At 41.2% G+C, this 20,522-nt stretch overlaps 1 protein-coding gene across 1 annotated transcript in view; it reads right to left on the reverse strand.

The window, feature by feature from the left end:
- si:cabz01090165.1 (uncharacterized protein LOC100333421 homolog) overlaps positions 1 to 19,705 on the reverse strand; it is a 102,693-nt gene extending 82,988 nt beyond the window's left edge. Inside the window, exon 1 of the mRNA XM_027008014.2 lies at positions 18,719 to 19,705. The gene's annotated coding sequence lies outside the window, so the exon portion shown is untranslated. The remainder of the gene's footprint in view (positions 1 to 18,718) is intronic.
- Positions 19,706 to 20,522: the final 817 nt, after the last annotated feature.

The raw sequence follows: 20,522 nt of genomic DNA on the forward strand, positions 1-20,522 counted from the left end.
TATAATCACAGTGAGGTCTTCAAAGCTTCAAAGTGAGGTCTGAGGAGCTTGTCTGCCTCCTCCCTGTGATAACCTTGTAATCGTTCTTTAATTTTAAAATGGAATTTGAACAGGAATCTTTACATTCCTCAGCCCTGTTCTAAAGGCTATTAAGAGAAACTACAGATGCTCACAGTGAAACTTTTCCACTATGTCTGTCTCTTATGTTTGGTGGTTTGTGAATTTATTTGTTTATTTATCGGCTGTTTTACGTCAGGAAATCAAGGTAACTTTTCATTTTGATAAGTCTCTGGTCTAGCAGTCAACTTCAGATTCATGAGCAAAACTCTCTTCTGGTTGCAGAACTCAGTGATGTGCAAATCTATCTTACCCCACTGCATTTGATTAAATGCCTCTCTCTCTCTCTCTCTCTCTCTCTCTCTCTTTCTGTCTCTCTCTCTCCCTCCTCCCCTCTCTGGCACTGTATGGGATTAATACTAGGTATTAAAAATCTCAGCCAACCTTTGATCTATATTTTTTTGGTATCGCAGTTTTAAGGAGCTGCCAGTATGTGTCATTTATTCCCCAATAGGTCGCTGCTGCCTTAATTTGATGCAAATACATGGCACAACAGGATGTAATCTAGTCAGACAAAAAAAAAGAGCAGTGATGCATGCAGTACGCCATATAAATGCTATCATTATAGGCAAATAAAGCAAAATGCTGTAGCCTGGAGAAGTAGGACAATCACTATTTACCATCTGTGTAAGAGCTTAAAAATATCGTGCCTTGGAAAAAAGCTACAAAGCACCACTATTTTGGTAAAATAGGGTAATACTGCAGTATTTCATGGAAAATCTACACTAGATAAAGAACAGAGAAGTCTAAACAAATTCAAACTTCCTCCCACACACATACACACACAGCATTTTCCCTAATTCTCCAAAACAGTAAAAAATGCTGATGTTCCCAAAGGCTGAAGTCATTAGCATTTCAGATGGGCAGGGGACCAGGGCTGACATAGGTGGAATTGCCACATACAGTAAGCACAAATACAAACACCTCCAGGGTACTATCCAAACCCACCCAAAATGTCAGCACCCATTTGCCTTCAAAACACGTACAACTGTCAAACAACTTACCTCAATGTGAAGCACTTGACTGCACTGCACTTTTGCTTGTGTGCATGTGTGTTGGGGGGGGGGGGGGGGGGGGGGGGGTTAGTTTGCTCTTTATTAATTAATTATACAGCATTACAAGATGGTAAGAGCCACAAATGGTTGCTCGTGTAATGTTCTGTAGAAAAAAAGTTCATTTTCAAGCTGCATTAAAGGTGTTGTGAAGCTGCTTTTGGAGATCCAAAATCTGCCAGATATTAATGCTATTGCCAGATGTTAATTCTATTAATGCCAGATATTAATAAGTGTTTAGATATATTAGTGATTCTTTCAAAGTTGCAGCAGAGGCAAGCATCGAGAAAGCATGCGGGTGCAACTGCCTCAAATCTCTCAGGAGATGCTGATGCAACATTCACCTATAGAGCTCATGCATCTAGAGGTCTAAAAGCATTCCATGAACAGCAACGGATCCAGAACTTTATGAGCCAAAATACACAAATATTTACATCACCTGTTACTCCAAAAATATGGCAAAATACAGCTGAGGTGATATGCACTGAGATGCCTGCCCTACAATGAGTCCCCATTCTATATTTTCCATATTCTTATGTGCAGGCAGCAGGCAAGGATGTGCTGCAGCTCTGTAGCAGGTGGGGGGATGCCCTACTTAAATGAATGTTGCGTGCATCCTGACAGTGGAACTGGGAGAAATCGGCGAGGGCACCGGGGGGGATGAGAGTGCAGCTTGATTAGAGGAGCGCCACGTTCGATCAGCGTGATTAATGATGCTGTCAGAGCAAGGTATTAACACAAAACATGAGCCATGATGCAATGCACAGCTCTGGAGAAACTAAAGTCAAATTTCTGCAGTTTTTACATGGGCTGTTGTGTTAAGCAGGCTTTCATTCGTTGTATTTCTTTATTTATTAATATATGTAACTTATTTTTACTTACCTACTTAGCTGCTCACTTACTCACTTACTTGATAAAATTATGACCACTGAAACCCCACCATGCCCTACTTTCCATTGCTTAGATTTGCATTCAGGTTACATTCTTATTTTTACTAACAGAATGGTGTCCATTCATCCATCCATCCATCTATCCATCCATCCATCCATCATTTGTTCATTGGGCCACCCACCACATGCCTGTGCACATTTTTTAAAGCATCCAAATAACTCTCTGAGGCATCAGTGGGCACTAAAGCATGCAAATCATACAATGCCTTTGTTTGACAACTGCTTTTGCAAAACCCCAGTATTTTCTCAAGGTCAACTATGAAGACTAAACCTTTCTTACTGCACAGTGAAGTCTAGCTGTGAAATGTGGTTTAGGATGTAAGCTTGACTATTGATCCACATGCTACTGTAATATACTCCGTGTAGACACGAGGTACCAACCGGTCTTCTGGGCTCCAAAGAAGAAAAACACCCAAATTGAGTATAAAACCACCAGGTCCAGTGGACATCAGCTGTATTTACTAGTGTGTTACACATCCTTCCCCTCAACACTACAAAGGGTTTCCTCACCTCCCCTCTGTTCAAAGAAAGATATGGGAAGAGCAGCAACTTTGCTTTAAACAACTCTTCATCCAACCAGACGAGGACCCCACCTCTGCTTTCATGCCTCAGCTGCTGTGATTGAAAATCTTGACATTTCCAAGAGGTCAGATTTTCTTAGACCCATCCAGATCACAGTGACTTTAGAAGTTCCACCTTGTCATGGTCAAACTGTCGCAGCAGGGTTATCGCAGTAGGGTTAGCACAGCAGCACTCCAGTCATTAGAGTCAGGCGGTTCCTATTGGCACCCGACATTTTCAACCAGAAGCCACCGCTCCAGCAGCAAGCCGGCCCAACGCACGCTTGTTATAATAGGAAATAGTGCCCAGAATAACTCAAGGCATGTATTTCCATTCAATTCAGTCTTAGCCTCCTCTAGTAAGGAAGCGACACAGAAAATGCCTTAATGGAGAATTGCACCCGAGGGGACCGCGCTAGCCGCAAGCAAACCAGTCTCCTTCTGGCAGAGCCTCAGATTAATGCGGTGTTGATTTTATCTCAGCCACATCTCAGATGAGAGGCCTTAAATCCCGTCTCTCAGTCTCACACTCCAAGCAGGAGTGCCTCAGACCACTGACAGCGGCACATGGCACGGGGACGGCCTAGCAGGCCCCTGTGCAAGCGTGAGGAGCGACTTGGGAAAAATTTACTCAGCTGGGCAGAAAATCCATCTGAAGTAATGACCCACCATATTATCAGCAGAGGCAGTGCTTTGCTTGCTTGGTATGAGAGAACAGTGTTTATGGGCATGGGATAAATGTCTAATTCTTATGGTCAAGGAGCCTTGAAGAATAGCTTTTACGTGAACCACCTGATGTTTCATACGGGGATATTTACTATTACAGCTAAATGTACTCTCCCTTACAGGTCCAGTCACTCTTCTCAAAGTTATTTTAATATGGCAGCCCATCATTTTACCTGATATGCTTAAGTATGTAATGGTATAATAGTATCATGATCAACTGAAAGCAGGAAAGCTTAAATTCAGGAAACAAAAAAAAAAAGGATTAAGGGTTAGAATAATACAACAGGCACATGTTTAACACATCCTGTAATATGCATGAGTAGCTTTATGGCATCAACTACCATTTGCTTGAGCATTATTATAACATCTCTTGTCCATTGCCTGTGTTATCTCCACGTGTATGCAAATCAGCTGTGCAGATTTGCTCTGCTGAGTTTCTGGCAATCTCTGCACCCAATCTCTAAGACATTGAATGATCTTAAATGTGTGAGTACGCGTGTGTGTGTGTGTGTGTGTGTGTGTGTGTGTGTGTGTGTGTGTGTGTGTGTGTGTGCGTGCACAAGTGTGTTGGGGCTATCATTCTGACAGCTCTGAAGCATAGAGCTTTGAAACAAAAACATGTCTGGGAAAAAAGGAAAAGATGAAGAAAAAAAAGTCTGTCAGACTGCGGTATCATGGAGCGTCTGAATAATTGGAGTGAATGCCTCATTTACCATCAGACAGAAACAAACCCAAACCTTCAACCTGGAGAAAGTAACATCAGCGCATTTGCTAAGCGCTGAAGACAAGCTCACTCAGTATTCCACGATTAAATCCCAACTGCATTTAGTGTGCCACTAAAAACACCTGCCTCATATTTACATATTTGTACATTATGTACCAAGGCACACTGTGGCCTACAGAAGAATGTACATCATCTAACACAGTGCACAGAGTTCTTCCAACTGTTCTGCCAAAATGAAAACTGTCTTTGGAGGCCAAAATGTCAGTGAGTGCTGAAGAGTCAGAGATAGTGAGCTCCACAAAGAGTTTCCATTTTGAGAGCTGAACTGTAGGAGAATTCTTACACTGCTGACAGGGCCTCAGTGCAATGAACTTTTAAACACACACACAGCTTAAGGGTTTACACATACACAGACTTTAAAGGGTGACTGCAGTGTGGGAAGACAATGAATGAATGAATAAATTAATGAATGAACAAGCAAACAAAGAGCTAATTTAAAATACCCTAGATTCATGATCCATCAAGTATAAAAGAGAAGCAACATTTTACTCTCATCTATATGCCATGAGGGTGCTGTGCATTATCCCAAAGACTAACCTACTAACTCAAAATGCTGTTCATTCTTCACCCTTATCTATTCTTAGTTTTCCCTATTCAGGGAACATAATCATTTTAAATGAAATGCCTTTGACTATTCTCATATTTGTTCTGTAAAGCACAGTAAACTCTATGACACATGTTCACTAATAATGTAAGTTTGAAGAAAGTCAAGGTAAAATTAAAGAAACAACATTTTGTCTCAGGTTGAGGTACAAACTGGATTAGGCCCCAAAAAGGTCTATACCATATATCATGGATTTGATAGCTGTTTCGTCAGTGTCTACTGGACATAATATATTGGTCTACTGTGGAGTAAATGTATGAATTATCCCAAATGTTCAATTTATTCAAAGTCAATTATTTTACTTTACTTAAAAATAACAGTAATAATTTAACACACAGCTTTTTCCTGACATTTTCAATGTAACTATGGGCAGCTGGAAGAAAATTAAATTTCCACTTAAAATTTAATTTTGTCTAAAACCCAAAGGGCCTCATCTCTTGCCTACACTGTCAGAGTAGAAATATGACCATGACAAGGAGGACTCATATTGTTTTCATCGCAAGGTGCATTGAAATTGATTTCCATGTTTGAAAAATGTTCAGATGACACCGTAGTTGAGGTCACTATCCGATAGGGAACAGTCAGCTCCTTTGAAAAAGGTCGACCTCGGCATTGGGGATCCAATTTCAAATGGTCGGATTTTTGGCAAACAGACCGTCTTTTTTCTTAAGGAGTTCATGTTTGCTTGACACAAAATGCTAAAAAAATATTTTAAGCAGTATTCCCTTCCTTCCGTTTTCATATATAAAATTGAAGAAGGTCACTTACACCAAATATGCAATGAACCATATTATAAGGCAAAGTAGCACAATGTTTATACCGCAAGTCGTCACAAAATAGTCATGCATATTTTCAGCGGAATAAAACATGGAGATAAAATGAAAGGCATCAACCTTGAGTAATGTCATTTGGGCCGAAAATCAGATTTGCCAATCTCCTATGAATATTTTAGCAGCTTTTCCGTGCCAGCTCAAACATAGGAGAGGCATTTTGGACCTGATGCTATTCTTTATGGCATTTTAAAAACTGTGAGTCCTGGCTTTGACAAAATACACTGAGGGAAAATTAAAACAAATAATGCACAGTGTTAATTTGAATCTACAGGAACACCTGCTCCCCTGGGTGAGCTCATTCAAAGCCTTAACCTGATCTGGACCAGAAAAAAAAATCAGGTAAACAGACAATGTCATTAGTGATTCAAATTGTCATTACATTGATCAGAGTGGGGTGGTTCAGGGAGAAAGTCGCAGGAGAAATCTGTCATTTCTACATCTCTTGACTCAACTTTAAATGCAATGGGCAAAAGATCTGCAAACATACATATAAGATATGGTGCCAATTACTCTGATTGTTTGGCAGCCATGTGACGGGCGCATGGGTGTCTTTGGTCAGCATAAGGAAGGCACTGTCAAAACCCCACAGCGCTCTAATTACTGGGGCAACTCGGACACTCTTGAGTGTTTGCAGGCCAACAGCTCGGTGCTCCGATTGCTTCCCCACTGATCGATGAGCACTGTGAGCATGTGCATGTGTCTGTTTGTGCTTCCATTTGTGTTTGCAGCTCTAAAGAAAAGATGTCAGTGGGTCCGGAACAGTGGGGGAGGTATTTCTTCGTTGTGCAAGCATGCGAGCATGTGTGTGTGCTGCAGAGATGTGGCAAAGAGAGTCGAACAGAGAGCGCAAAAGCATACAGATCCAATTATATGTAATGCTTATTAAATGTGCAGTGGGGGGGGGGGGGCAGCATGTTAACACTGTGATCTAATGTGGTGGTAAAGAAAGAGTATAGAAGCAGCTCCGCATACCTAGCTTTCACAAATATTAGTGATAATGGTTTATGATCAATGGGGATGGTTGATGTGTGAATCTGCCTTAGCAAAAAGGAGCGGCAGCTGTCGCGCTGACAAGACCCCTGAGCATGGTCTGCTGCATCCCAGATGAAAGATTCATGAAGATCCCTTTCGAACAGAATGCACCAAGAGCTAGATGAGACTCCCACACACAGCACACACAACACACACAACACACCGGCTCTTTCTTCTCTCTGGTACAGACACACACACTGTCTTCAGCCCCAACTGAAAGAACACAGAGTAAAGCCTTTACTCCACTCACAGTGCAACTTTTCATTAGAGTCATTCTTAATTACTCTCAGCATATTACACTGGACAGACTTTCTGAGGGGTATTCACAGTTATTAGCACAATGTGTAAATTGATACAGAAGATAATGAAGCCAATAATAATTTCCTACAGGGTGCATTGGAGGTTTAATAACTGTATTATGAATCTGCTAGATTAAAAATTATTTTATGTGCCAAGGATATGGGATAAAGTCTCATCTATACTTTTAATGATGATAATGATGATTGTGGAACTTTAATGAAGGTTCAAAGAAATAAAGTAACTCATATTTATTTATTTTTCCCTCTTCAGACTACTTATTTTGTGTCAGAGGAGAAATTATGGTAGGCTTATGAAACGCAGGGCACTCTTGAGTGGTTCAGCAGAGAGAACAGTGGAACCACAAACAGATTAAGAGTGCTAAAACGCTGAAATAATTGAAACAGTGATAACGGGGTGTGTGTGTGTGTGTGTGTGTGTGTGTGTGTGTGTGTGTGTGTGTGTGTGTGTGTGTGTGTGTGTGTGTGTGTGTGTGTGAGGCGGGGGGATTCTCTAGTTAGAAACTGCTCTATGTAGCCTGCTTCAGCTTTCCGCATTAGAACACCAGCAACTGCAGAAAGGCTATTAGCTTTGCCTGTCACTTTGCAAGAGAGCAAACCTTTATCACCAGCCAAGAGGGAACTTTTACTGCTCCAAATTTATTTTTTTTTTAAATGTGGCACATCATCAAGAGATGCAGCAACCTGTGTAATCCTCACTGCATTAATAATATAGCAGGGAAACCCCCTTAGGCAGTCTGGCTTGCAATGTATGGGTCATCTCTGTAGCTGACACAGGTTTGCAGTGATTAACTGAGTCAGGTTTGTGAAATGTCTACCTCACAGTGGGCATATTAGGATTAACAAGAGCAATTCACTTACAAGAGTGTTGAGCACAGCTAAAAGGTTTGATTTAGACTCCATTATCCCACACAGGCATGGTTATACAGGGAAAACCAGTTTAATGCATAGTATGAAAAACCAAACAAATAGTTGCTCTTGATTACACATTTGTGCTCCTCCAAATCTGAAAGGGTATAATGAAATTGCAGTGCTTACTGCATGCAACACAATCTTCTCTAAATGTGCGAAACATAGGATTGCATTAAAATCATTTAGTATTCATGAACTCCTATACAAAATGCAACAAATGATGTGAAATGTAATGGAATTTGATAATTAACATGAGCATGTCTTTTTGCATCACCGGTGCAGTTAAAATGCCAAAGACATTTATGAAGTTGTGCGGGTAGTTGTGCGGGTAGGGTGTGCAACAGCAGAAATACCCAAAGGGAAAAATTAAAGTCTGCCTTGTATCCTTCAATGGACAACATTTCCAGTGGGCCATCCTGACACTGCAGACAAAGGATGGTGCAGATGACCCCTGCACAGGTGGTGACTAGAACATGGCCAGGTTTGGCAGGACCATTAACACCTTAACCTGGATCAGAAAGCAATTTCACAGCAATATTGCACAGAGAAATATACACATACACGCACGTGCACACACACACACAGACACACACACACACACACACACACACACACACACCAATTAGTGAACAAATAAATAAATGAATAAAACGCATAAAGCCATTTTCTGATTCCCAGTTCAAGCCTGGTAAACTGAATTTAAGACTATAAATGTTTGCTATAATTAAAGAAGTGTAGGTTTTGTGGCTGTTTCCTTCTGAAACTATGACTATCCAAAATGTATTCAAATAAAGTGACGTGACCTCACACAAGGTGAAAGTGATCTATTAATGCCCACCTAACATCTAATATCTGACCACATGCTAATGGAATGGAAATTTACCTTCTTTATTTGTCAGGTTTTGTGTAATCTGACAGCATTTCGACAAACGTAATCCCTCTATCCATAAACACTCGTGCTGATTTTCAGTCATCCACACGTTTTGGCTATGATGAAGTTAATCCTTTCGATATGGTGAGCAACCACAAGCTGCCCTGAAAATACAACTCCCGTAAACCCCAGCCTAAAGCATAGCACACCAAAATATAGATGGTTCCCCTCTGTCATTCAGAGAGCTCAAGGCAGCTTCTACTTCGCATTTGCATTGAGCCCAAACCCCGCCCACCCCCAAGCCACCAGATGTGCTGAAGACACAAGAGATTTGTAGAAGCAAGAAAGGAGACATGGAAAGGTTGGGGCAGGGTAACATCATGGTAGACAACAGAGAGAAAGCTGGCAATATACAAGAAGGTTTCCAGGAGGCAGAAAGCTCAGGGTGTGGCCTTTCTCACAAACTTCAGTCACTATGTAGAGCAGCTCAATCTGGACACTTCCAGACTCACATATTTTAAATGAAAGTGTATGGTCATTTTATGTGGTGGGTGATGAATCCTCTTTATGAGTTTACACATGCACCAGCATTCTAGGAGAGCAACATGGAGGGCATAATATGATAGCAAGGGTTCAGCTGATGCAAAAGTTTATCATGTACACTTCTCATGCACACGTCTTATGCACACTTCTTAAACGCTTTCTACAAAGCCACCCATCAGAGGCTGCATGGGTCTGGATTAGCCCTATCTACATGGTGGATGCATTCTGTTTCCCAGCTGAATTTAACACATCATTAATTCATCAAATTATCTTAAAAGGTTCAGAAGTTCCCAAATAAAGAAAGAGGTATTCTGCAAGAGTTTTCTCGCTAAACTTAGCATGCCATTGATCTGTCTAATTAAATTAAAAGATCCTCAGAGATCCTCTGGGGAAACAAATTAAGGGACAAATGTCTACATCTTAGACATGTAGGGGAAAATAAATGCAGGGACCCTGATTGATGAGGCACCAGTGCAGTGACTGAAGTACGCATACTCTATAGCACTTGGGGCAAAGCATAGTACAACACTTCTTAAAGATCAGAGTATCTGATTTTCTTGCTCTCCAGTCAGCATATCTGAGATCAATAGAGGTTCGTGACCCAGAACAGGGCCTCAAGTAAGTGGGCAGGAATAAAGATTTATTGTTTTGCCAACTCAAGTCTTATTATCTTTATCATGATGATAAATATCATCACCATAAAGATTTACGCTGCTGTATTTCTACACTGTTGCTGTGCCATGATTCGAAACATTCTCATTGTCCTCATGATATACTGCATCACTAGAAGCAATCACGGTCTCATTGTGTCAGTTTGGATCCTCATCGTCTTATGCTTTTACGTAAGTGGAGTTTCACAAGTGCTCCTTTTTTCCTATTCAATTGGAACGTGTTCACCGCTCATCAAATAAGCATATGAATACGGAACTGTGAGTCATATGTGCGAGAGCATCTGCATGTCTGCATGTAGAGTAAGATGGCTAGCACTCCAGTGACAAAATGAGAGAGCGATAAGAGTGGGAGAGGGAGAGACAGAGAAAGAACCTGAGCAAGGGAGGTGTAGAGAGAGAGAATGAGACAAAAGAGAGTGTGGAAGAGAAAGAGACAGCGAGAAGAGAGAGAGATAGAGAGATGAGGGAGAGCTTGACAGTGGCATTGGGCATCACCAGCACCATGGGCTTCCTGCAGTGCATGGGTCATAGTGGAAGGAGATGAGGAAAACACTGGTGCTTAATGAAAAGCGATTCTTTAGGCGTGCTCTCTTGCTGAGACAGGGAGTGAAGTCAGCAAGGGCGACGGAGAGATTAATCGCTTATTTACAGCAACACTTCTTGCCCAGAGAACCGTAGGGACACATCCACTAGCATGAGGAAGTTGTGCATGTGTTTGACACGGACGAGGTGAAAGCTGCATTAGAAACCAGTTGTAATTCATGCTATACTGACAAGCAGGATTAAAAATTGTGGATACTGTATATGGGCAGCACGATGATTCATGGGAAAATAATGACATTCACAACATGGGAACATATGGGACACCTGTGAACAATATTTGTAAATCCACAGTAAAAAAAAAAAAGATGATGCATTTACCCAATAAACGGATACTTGTTTATCCATCCAGCAAGCATCTTTGATTGCTTATGTATGATGCACATTGACAAACATCTCAAACAATTATTATAGCATAGTACTGCAATGCTTTGAGGTGTTGCTTCATTCATCATGCTGCTGTCCAGCATTCTGGGTCTCTCAGAAAATAACAGCAAACATACAATCCCTGCCAGCTAGAGATTGGGATAGCCATGTCTTTTCCGTGGCTAATTGTTTCTGAAAGCATTGACTGATAGAGGGGCTTGCCGACAGCTTTTTCCATCCACAAGCCATAACCTTACTGTGGGGAGATCGCTTCTGGCCTTCAGAAAGTGATGTGTCTGAAGTGAAACAGCAGATTTTCAGTAGACATTCATCCCAGTGGAATTGGCAGGACTTTGCAAATTAACGTAAAACTACTGGACAGTGTAATGACCACCAAGCAGAGATAAAGGAATGTGAGACGCTGGGAGACCTGCAACTCGAGACGGCAGCATGGGGCTATGCAAGAGTACTTCACAAGCTGATAGCAGATGTCACCTTGATGGACTACAGAGTGGCACAAGGGGATGGATATACTGTCTCTCCAAATAGACCTGTCCATCATCATGCTAGCGCCAACTCAATGACTGCCAGCAGTCTGCAATATTTCCCCCAACATCAGAACCATCTCTCATTAGCAAACATCCAATGTGTAGTCACCAGTACAACTTTAAATTGCTGTTGTTTTTCTAGTATTATCTTGTGACTGTAGAGTTTTGAATTAACACCTAAAATGTTTCGTTCAAGTCCAGCTTATCATAGAGGGATACTCTAATGATGAGTTCTGCACTGAGGATCTTATAGCAAGTATAAACTTTGCATTAATATCCCGGCATTACCAGCGTGTGTGAGTTTGGCTTACTGTGACCTTCTGATTTTGACTCAGAGGTTCAGGCATTGGTGCATATTCAGTAATGCCTGACATTCTTATTTACCTCAGAGAGAATTTGTACTTAGAAGGGTTTTTTCTATCATGCTATTTTCGAGTCATTTGAACTCTGATTAGTAGTGAAAATCTGGGATAGACATTTTTTATTCTGACATTATGAAGTGGCATACTCATTAAATGAAGCTTGTGGACATGCTGTTTGCCAACTGTAATCTAAAGGAAAGGTTTATGTCTGAATGTTATCCACAAATGAAATCTGCTCTGCCCACACAAACGCTAATCTCTGCATGAATGGCATCTGAATTTTGCTCTTTCCCACATTAGCATCTATAGCTTCCCTTTGCTTTCTCACATTCATCCCTAATGTTAGAGAGCAACTAACACATTTAAAGAGTTTTCATCAATAGTGATGTTTGCTTTCAAATGCAATCTTATACATGCATATTTCACACTTGCAACCTTCTAGACAACAGATCCCACTACAAGTAGGCGACTACACATCAAAGTAATGCAAGTATTCACTTCTAAATACCTCCTCATGCTTCCCCAAGTTACCTACCATAATTCCATTTAATATACCAACACTGTACATCTTTTAGGCCTCACACAGAAACCTTGCACCACCCACCTCTTTTTTGTTCTTTTACCGCCCAAACAGTCTGCATGAGTACAGAACACTTCCTCCAAAGAGAAGAGCAGGCATAAACACAAGTGTGCCCGCCTCCCCAGTCTCACCCTTCTGTGATCACTTCATTGTTCTTGCCGCCGTTTTGGGTCCGGTGTTCATAAGGAGCTCTCCGTGCTCAACGATGCAGGCGTGGGGTGGTGGCTTCGAAACACGCAGCCAATTACGAAGTTGGTCCAGAGTTATGTCTCATCTTCACGAGGGATCTATTTTTAATGCCTCACTAGCAAACAGCCCTCCCTACTGTTCACACAACAATGATTGAGATAATTGGCCAACATTTAGCTGAGGAGCCATTTAAAGCCTGCAACTCTACACACTGCCACTGCCTCGTGGCCTACTGGCATTAGGAACAGTATGTGATCCATCCACGGCCATTAGCTATTAGTCATTTAGAGTCTTCAAGTGCAACAATGGGGGCCCAGCATGAAGGCCCCGTGCAGCCCAGAATCACAGAGTGTGTTTATGTTACTGATGCAGAGAGTGGGAGAGTGCGCTGAGAGGGGAGCTGAGGAGTAAAAGAGAGATGGGGAGATAGAGATAGGAATGAAACAAGAGCAGCAGAGTTAGAAAGCACAGCAGAGCGCATTACACTGGAATAGGTGCAGTGGAGTGGAATGGAGAGGAGAGGAGGGGAGAGATGACATTAGGAGACTTCACAAATGGGAGGAGCATTGGTGAGATTTTTGTCTCTAAATCTGGGTCCAAGAACTGTAAAGCTTATTATTAGTGCACGTCTCATTTGAAGATCTGTTCCTCAGTCGTTCTGCCTCGTAGGAATGAAGACACGCATGCAATGTCGAAATTATAATACCTCCTGCCGCAGGCTAGCACATGGTGCAGATGAAACTTCCCAAACCCTTTCCAAGACCCCCTCCAGTGAAATTCAGGTTTTTAACCTTGTTAACATGTCTATGGAGTTTTTTATATGCTAGAAATGAGCAAAAGAAGCAGTCGATGCTGTGGCTGAGCAATTCAGCTTTGGAAATGCTCAAAAAGACATATTCATGCAGCCAGGGTGTATCACAAACCAAAGGAACCAATCTGGTCAACTGGGGCGTTGGGGCTCTCCATATCATTAGCATAGTGCTACAGTGAAATGACGGCCATCAAAGGAGAAACCAGATGTAGCATTGTATTTTGCAAGCTAAGTTTCAGTATTATCAAAATGATTGCAGGGACATGTTCAGTTTTCAGTTGCAAAATTGCAAAAGGACAAAATGAGAGCCTTCATATAGTTCATAATGATCTGAAAATCAGAAAGAAATGGATGTGCTTCATTTGGAAAAATTCACTGCCCCAGCCAAACTTCCAGAGAAAGCTCAGGTTTGTAGTACCCAATTTACAGAAGACTGTTTAGAAACTTTTATTTAAAAAGATGGGTTTTGGCACAAAACTAATGTTGGCCATGTGGTAAGTTTATTTTTCATGTGGCTTGGGTGTGTTGATGTAGAAAGTTAGGGAAAACATTACTCAAAACAGTACAACTAACTGCTGAATTAGATAATGACTATATTCGTTACAATAATGCTAACAGAGTACAATGATAAAGGTCATCTTCATAAGCTGCTCGTGTAGTGTTACCATGATAAGGTTACTTATTTCAAGTGCATATGCCATGTGTAGAACACAATTTTCTGGCAGAAAGCCCTGAATGCAAACTTCTCACACATGTGGTCAGATGCATGATCTTTGGTCACAAAGTAGCCAACCATGACAACCATGCACGACAGCTAATTACATATCAAATGTCATGGATCTGAGGTTGTCTATTTTAAAATACTTTTTAAATGAGGAATTCTAAAGTGTATCTTCTGTTATGGTTTAAAATATACATATCATCATGCACTGTCACTGTAAATATAATTCCTGTTTGCTGTATTAGTTATGAACTAGATGCTTTTCTCCAGAGACTTTCTATGGTATTCAAAGCATTTCTTCCTAATTGCTCATATGGATGCTTATCTTTACAAAGTAGCTAACTTGTCAGAGCTGGTGATCAGGATCAAGGTTGCCTAACATTAGCAACACAATATAAGATGTTCGATAACATAGTCTAGCTGAAGGCTAATTTTATGTTACATTTCTATGTTGTAGACAGCAACAAATAAAATACATTACCATCAGCTTGTAAGCAACCCTGTTCACTTCACTGTTCTTCTTCTGAGTGTGTTTCCAATTCGAATAAGTATGACTGAATTACTCCAACATTATCAGTTGTACCTGTGTAGTGTACAGTAGCTAGCAATACAGGAAACAAGCAGAGTTTTGCGTGTTTGATGAGCAGAGATGAACATGAGCAGGTATGATTGAACTGCAGGTGAGTGGCAGAGGGGACTATTTGTATATTCATAGATCCACAAGTACTGACTGAAGGAAAAGGTGTAGAGTTACATCTAAGATAGGTTTAGGGCAATAGGGGATTGCCCTAGGGGAGAGATGAGTTTTCATGGGGTTTAATCGATGATAGGAGAGGGTTTTTAATGATACAACATGTTGTCAATATGCATGTTCAATAACATTCCGGGTATAAAATGCAAGATATGGATATAGTAAAACTAACCATCTTTAATCTGTGCCTCAGAGAAGACTATAAAGCAGGACCACTAAAGTCAGTGTGCATAGGCACTGCAAGCCAGTCTTAGTTACACAAGAAAATTTCTAATAAATGCACAAATATTAAAAAAACAGACCAACAAATTCAATAGTAAAACTGGCCTCCAGTCAGAAGCATTCATGGACACAGCATGACATCAAACAAGCCAAGTAGCTATAGTATCTCAAGCTGTGACATGTGCCAAAAATGGTTTACCCATGGACCTAGTGAATGTATTAAACATGTATGCAAAGAAAACATGATGTAAAAAACACGTGCTTTAATAAAGTGCTTGCCGTCTACTTTTTGGTTTGGACTATAGTAAATTCATTTTTTATTGGGTCAAGCAGATGTGAATTTCTCAGAATCACAGGTGGCGATGAACTGAAATGAGCTTGGAAAATCACTACTTAACAATGTGTTATCATTATTTTAATAAACCTTTTAAGCATTAAAACCCATCACAAGATTCCCTACAATCTTTCAAATTGTGTCTCCTCTGTGCATAGGGATGAATAGAGGGCGGGTGCGTTTGGAACATTACGGTGTCTGATAACAGACTCTTTCAAACAAACAAACAAAAATAAACAAACAGGAAACAGCAATGTTTTTTGGGATATTGAAGCAAACAGCTTGATTGTTGGCTGATTAATTGAAATAGACTTACTAGAGCAAGGAAAACACCATGTGCAAAATAAGAGTCCTAATACAGTGGCAAGGAATCAATTTTGGGGTTTCTTATAGATTGTATGGTTCTAGATGCAAACATTTAATGAACATCAAATGTTTCCTGGATGGTTCTGAAGGTTCCTTTCCATATTAACAATGTAATCATGGTTATATTTAAAGCTGTGACAGCAACTATATTTTACATCAAAACCATGAGGCCACATATTAAATTCACATCAGAATCCATCATGACATCCAGATACCAGAATATTTATATCTTACTGTGAAACTGAATTCGATGATATCTAGATGGTTCTTATTGCCTCTCAACCACCAAACCTTTAGAACCACCAAGACAGTCTTTCCCCCAAAATAGTCCAGAGGCAGTAAGATAGCTAAGAGTTTAGCAGCCACAACAAAGTGAAGGCATCTATTGTAATAAATGTCTTCAACAGCAATCAATGTGGGTCTGTCTTTTAGTTTTTTAGACATGCCATAAGATGACTTCAATTCAATGAAAAAGATTCTGCACCTTTGTTCAATGGTGTGGATTTCCAAATGAGCCATACTTGATAATGGGTCATGATAAAAGCCTGATCCAGCAAACATGGCCCTTCCTTTTGACCACTTAGCTGTGGGAGCACTCACTGGGGAGCCACTCAACAAAACGCCAACGAATGCCTGTCCAAATCCCTACCTTGTATAGCGATCCTGAAGGATTCTGAGGCTAAATATCTGCCAAATAAAGCAGATGAAATGTCTGTTCTAATATGCCGTCTAAAGCTGCTGGTTTGATGAAAAGATGCCCTAAGCTGGTTGCCATTCAGAGCCCCTGCAGCAGATTCTGTGAACAATGACTAGGAAATGGTTTTACCAAATCACAAAATGGCTCTCCAAATCTCTGACCCACACAAAGGATCCCTTTAGGGTGACATCTCAAGAAGCCCAAGATGCTCTTAGCTAGCTGGCACTGTTTCTTTTACAACACACTGGTCTGCGTAGCTTGTGTCAAACTAAGCCCAAGCAAATTCCGTCTAGTCCTAATCTTCTACCATTTTCTTTGGCTATATGCCTAGTTACTCAGATACATGTGCCAAACACACATACGTACATGCACAGACCCCAACTCTCAGCAGGCCAAGGGCATTGGTGGTTGCATAAGCAGCAGTAGTAGGCTGATACAGGGGCTGGATGGTGTTGCCTGGGGAGACGGTGGCAAAGGAAGCCATGGAGTATTCTGGAGCCTGTCGTGCCTCAGGGTCACCCCATTCCCTACAAAAGACTCCCGCATGCTAATTCCCAATGTAGTCACAGAAGGGGAGAGTCATGTTGATGGAGTGTGTATGTCTGTATGTGTGTGTGTGTGTGTGTGTGTGTGTGTGTGTGTGTGTGTGTGTGTGTGTGTGTAAGAGACAGTGAGAAAGAGGGTGGGAAGAAATAAATAAGAGAGAGTGAGACAGACAAAGAGAAAGAGCGAGGGTGAAGAAAAAATATTGTTTTTGCATTTGAAGGAGAGAGAGAAAGAACAAATCCCAAATAGAGGGGCAAAGAAAGTAATATCTGGTAGTTTCTCCAAAAAATGACCTCCACCAGAAATACACACACAATGTTGTTCTTTATAACAAGCAAACATACACCGCCATACATGCCAATGCATACAATGCAATTGTTTAACACAATGCTAATAGAAACCTGGCAACAATTTTATAAACTAGGTATATGTCAAACACACAGACAAGCATGCATGCAGTTGTCCTACACAGTGCCTTGGTAAGTCTGGCATCTACTGGGTGTGGCTCAAAAACACACATGGCTGGCCACTGGGAAAAAATCTAGACCATTCTATAATAAGCAAATGGATCAGTGATGTGCAGTGCATTTCTTAGTGTGTTCTAACTAGTATGGAGTCCCCCTGGTTTTTCTTCGCATGTCAGTCAGTCAATATTTGTCAAGCACAGCAGTATTGAGTGTCCCAGTAGCAAGGCTGTCATGCTCCTGACAACAGAGCTAACTGATGGCTCTTTGAAGCATATCATAAAATAAAGACTGTAAGACTTCAGCCAAAATGACCTTCAGAATGTCATCATGATCTCTAATCATGTTCATGTGATTGTTTATAACATATGTATCACTGTGTGTGTGTGTGTGTGTGTGTGTGTGTGTGTGAGAGAGAGAGAGAGAGAGAGAGAGAGAGAGAGAGTGAGAGAGAGAGTGAGAGTGAGAGTGAGAGTGAGAGGGAGGGAGAGAGAGATTGCAATGCAATTAAACAGAAATTCATAGACGGTATATTATATCATTACAAAGCTCAATATACTACTATGTGCAACATTTAGTAACACCAGCAGCAGGTCCAGGCACTTGCACAAAATTCTCGTCTGATTCTCTACATGAATCATAAATGTGAAAGTCCAAGCTCACAACGGAGTGCCGCTTTGAGTCCACTGCCCAATGTCCTAAATCCCATTACTTGGCTAGACTACACTGAAAAGGAGAGATCGTACGTAAACGATCACGAACGCCTGGTTCACAAAGTGAAACATTCTTACAGCAATTTGCACATAACTACAGCTCATAATAAAGACAAAAGACAGAACACTCACTATCAATGTGATAAAGACAGTGGGCAAAAAAACCCCGGCTCTCTCAACATTTCATCCGTTCTCTAAAACAGATTTTTTTTTGTCATTTAACAGATATCAATTAGAATACATGGTGTGCGTATGAATATCACATAAAGTACTATGCAGTATTGTACTTTCAGGATTTGACGATGAAACGTAAAATACATTAACGCTGTGAAATAAATCGCCCCAAAACAGCTTGTCCGGTTCCAAAATTATTATTTACGCACACACACAACATACATATACATAGACACACACATACCAAATAAATAATGTGTTGTACAAAGAAAGTGAAAAAACAATTTCACATTTATCTATACCTTGTTTTGCCTCCTCTGGAATTGAGCGTACAAACGACACCTTGTCTCGAGCTTTCGGTAACTGCGCTTAACTTTGCTCTTCTTCAGCTACGTCCGAGACACTGCACGAGCCATCAGAAAAACGGAGGCGGCGAGAGATCCTTCTTTACCGGGGGCGCACGGCGGGAATGCTTATCGAGTTGGCAGTAAGAGGTTGCGTGCTTTCCGAAATCCAGACAGCTCTAATGATATAATGTGGGGTTTTTTTTGTAGCGCGAACTCTACTTGCTTACATCCACACGCACATAAAAAAGCGGCCTATAGAAAAAACGTAAGAAAGTGTTTTCCTGAACTGATCTGAGTCATCCGCGTTTGTGCCGGATGCTAATGCTTCGATCTAGCTCGTGCACACCGCTACGATGTCCTTGACAAGTATCCACACATTTATTAGATGAAATAGAAAACACCTTCTAAAAGATGTAGTCCGTTGTACAGATTTCCATATACGGAATACTGGAGGAAACGTAACACTGGCGAGCCATACTTTTACGTGAAAATAACACAAAGTCATCCGGGCTTTGCATAATCAAATCCATGCACCAACACGAAGTGGTGGTATACGAGTATCCAGATATCCCAAGTAATATCGACAATTATTTCTTCCGAGTAGATGAAAGCCGCTCTTTAAATGAATGCTTTCTTGCTACAAAACTGTCATTCTTTCCATCCGTGTGACATTGCAGGTGCGCGGACCTGACTGACTGTCAAAAAAGCTGGACAATTCCTGCGCGGGGCTGCAGCTCTTTGGCCCTTAGGTAAATGGGAGTGGTGGGTAGGATCGCGAAGTGCGGGGTCTACTCGTGGCACGCCCGGTCTGTCGCGTGCATCCTCCCTCGATGCAAATGCGGCGCTCTGCCCGGCGACAGTTCGAAGAGAGTCGTCGTTCTGCAACCATGTAAACGAAACAGTTTCTTTAGATAAGCTCGTTCGGGTGTTGAGGTACTACGCCGTAACCTCTGCAAGCCTGAAATGAGTTTTCACCGAAACGCGAAATGTGGGAGAGAGACAGACAGACAGAGGAGGAGGGGCAAACTGTGGACAGGAGACGTGGTGGCTTTTGAATTTAAATGACTACAAATACAGCGCGTGAACGAAATTGATCGTTCTTGTTTAATCGTGAATAGACTTTCCATATCTAACCTAGAGCGAGGAAAATAGGAAGCTAGGTGATCAACCACAAATCAGAAGACTTCTTTTACACTTATAAAAACTTTTCCTTAGATGTGAATGTAAAGCTTTCGGGGGAAAAAAAATCGAAAAGAGGCCTTTTTTTTCCCCTCATTTCACCTCGCGTCACACAGGGTTTGAAAAATATCTTGCAGTATTTTAGAAAGAGGTTGATAGTGTACATGTTCCTGTTTTATATGTTCCCCTACCGTGTAGTGTGATAGCGTATACCCTGTGATGCATGGGACTTTTTCCTTTCCAGAAATAAGATGGGTAAGAAAACCGTACACGTCTTGCCGACTGTATTCTATATAACTGTCAGAAACACTCCAGGGAACCACATCGGGCGGAACTGAATTTCTCGAGTACAAACACCGTTTGTTAATACTGCAGAACAGTGAGCTGAAGATGTGCACCTTCAGCACCTACACTAGACTGAATAACAGACATACCGAAGAATTCAGTCACAGGCTTCCTAAATTCGCTGACTGGTTGTTAACACATTTTGCCTCTGCACAGGATGAGACTAGCCATTTTTGCCCTGTTCATAATTAGATTAATGTACGTAAATGCTGAAGAAAATCAATATCTCTGGTTA

This window comes from Electrophorus electricus, chromosome 4 (genome assembly GCF_013358815.1).
Source record: "Electrophorus electricus isolate fEleEle1 chromosome 4, fEleEle1.pri, whole genome shotgun sequence".
Classification (NCBI taxonomy): Eukaryota; Metazoa; Chordata; class Actinopteri; order Gymnotiformes; family Gymnotidae; genus Electrophorus; species Electrophorus electricus.